The sequence below is a fragment of the Ictalurus furcatus genome, chromosome 12 (genome assembly GCF_023375685.1).
Source record: "Ictalurus furcatus strain D&B chromosome 12, Billie_1.0, whole genome shotgun sequence".
NCBI lineage: Eukaryota > Metazoa > Chordata > Actinopteri > Siluriformes > Ictaluridae > Ictalurus > Ictalurus furcatus.
The window spans coordinates 12,751,166-12,753,665 of record NC_071266.1 but is presented as its reverse complement, the minus strand read 5'-3'; the positions used below and the strand labels follow the sequence as shown (position 1 = coordinate 12,753,665).

The 2,500-nt window shown below is 35.3% G+C and overlaps 1 protein-coding gene across 2 annotated transcripts in view; it reads left to right on the top strand.

Annotated features, from left to right (window-relative positions):
• septin9b (septin 9b) overlaps window positions 1-2,500 on the top strand; it is a 36,233-nt gene that overhangs the window by 22,917 nt on the left and 10,816 nt on the right. The window lies entirely within an intron of this gene.

Genomic DNA, 2,500 nt, shown 5'->3' with positions numbered 1-2,500 from the left:
CCCTCTCTCTGTCCTTTACGTTTCTCTCTTCCGTTCTCTTTCCCTCTTTCCTGTTCCTGAATTCTTACATGTTGTCTTTCTTTCTCTCTTGCTTTCTTGTTTCTTCTTCCCATATTCAGAGTTGGTGAGTTGTGTCAGTATATACGTGGGGAAAGTTGCTGGTGTTCAGAGTCGTGTTACGCAGCTGCTTCAGTGGATTTTCTGAACTCCACGGTCACATTATTAAATTCACTTGCGTGTAGTTCACACCTCCGAGGACAATTTTCTTCATCACAAATGTCTGACACGGAGTTCTTAATAGCGTCTGTAAACACAAACACTCACTTTTCAACCTGAATATAACCTGAGATAGAAAATATGGACTGAAGAAGGAAAGAGCGTTTTATTCTTTGCTGTCGAATGTTATATGATGCAACATAAAAACAACAGAGAATTTAAAACTGGAAACTAAAACACTAATATGATGATGTATGAATATGAATGAGAAGATTTTCAAAGGAATGTTGAAGTAAATCTAGTAGGAGTCAATATATTGCTGCATGAATAGAGCTAGCTGTAATGATCACATTAGTCACTGGTTTAATTGAACAAAATGGCTTCCACATTCATTATTATTATTATTATTATTATTATTATTATTATTATTATTAGCAGTATATAGAATAGCACTTGATCCAGCACACTCTGTTATTTTACAGTTTTTTTTTTATTATATTGAGCTCTGCCAGTTACTTGAGTGCAACTTAAGCGCAGCTTAACATCACAAAATTCTAAATCGAGGTCATGAACTCGGAAGTGTTTGTGTGCGAGATGTAGATAAAGAAAATGCTACAGAAATATTTTCCAGTTTATTCATCGTTTTATCCATAAAATATTCACTCCTCAAGGTAAGCGATGTCTCTGATTAAGACGCATGTCGTCCTTTTGTGCACTTTGTGATGATATCATTAGCATGAACAGTGTTACGTTTATGTATTTAATATTGGCCTTGAATAATGTGTGTGAGTGTATTTACAGCCAAAACATAAATGTAACAGTAAAACAGACTTGAGCATAACTGAGATAGCCGAGACACGCCTCTGTTTTAGACAAACTCCGCCCCCTTAACTCTCACGTAACTTCTGAACAGCACTGTAGTCTGTAGTTACGTCTGAGCTCTGAGTACTGCTGTGGGTAATTTCAGTATGAAATCCTCGCTGAGAGATGAACTCGACTCTGAATTCAACTTTAGTTTACCCTTCAATCACATCACTTATTTCATTTGTGGTGTTCTGAAGTACTAATAGGATGTGCATGTGTGTATTAATATCAGGTGTGTATTAGTGTAACTGTTTTCTGTTCTGCTTTCCCCCCATGTTTGTGATGAGAGGAAATCGTTATGGTTTAGATTGTGGTTGTGCTTCAGTTTCCGTGCTGCTGTACGAGCTTCTTCAACAAGTTGAGGTTTCAGAAATTCCTTTACATTCTCGTTGTTTCAAAGTCAGACACACGACACACTCACTGGTCACAAGGTTAAAGCCACAAGAGGACTTGCTAAGCAAAGAGTATATGTACCCACAGATTATAAGCTAATTGAAAACTGAGGCACAGACGTGCCAAACGTGGAAACATGACAGAACCATACAGAACATCAACATTTACCTCAGTTGTGTTGGTAAATCTGTACAAAAAAAAGGCCCACAGGTTATATGCTAACTGAAGACTGAGGCTAATGATTTAGTTAGGTAGCACAGACGTGCTAACTGTGGAAACATGACATTAATCATGCAGAACATCAACATTTACCATAAATCAAAACATAAATCTGTAAAAATAATAATAATAATAATAAATAAATTAAAATACTTTATAAACCCAAATTACACAGTAATTACACTTAGGATCGACTGCTAACTCAACTAATATAATGTTATATTGAGAAATATCACTTAATACATTCTGTCATGACTGATTTTAATACGCTAACAGTTCTATTAACTGATTATAACAGGTCACAATAAGGTCATGATTTTACTACAGGAACTTTTTTAGGAAACCAGGAACTGTAGATTTTCACAAGATGAAACAGGGATGCTTTTAGTTCCAGGAACCTTTTACTTCCTGCTACAGAGTTGGCACTTTTCTGCAGATCACAAAATATCAGAGGTGGAGGTTCTGTATGAATTGTTGTTTATTGGTCAGATGGTTAGGGGACTAACGTTTTTGCAATGTTATAAAAATGCTGCATGCAAAATGGAAACATTAGTGTTAATGTAAAACGTTTATGTAAGCAACACACACAGAAACGTTCTTTGAACTAAATGTTTTTCTAAAATGTAAAAAATCTAAACAAACCTAAAATTACTAGCAGGAATTTAGCTAACAAGCGATTGCTAAACATGGCAAAGTTTCTGCTACATTATTATTATGATTATTTATTATTTTTTTTTATTTTAGCAGGAGTGCATTTGGTGTGCAGTGTGGTGCAAAGACAAATCAGGAAGTCTTTCAAGTCTTTCAA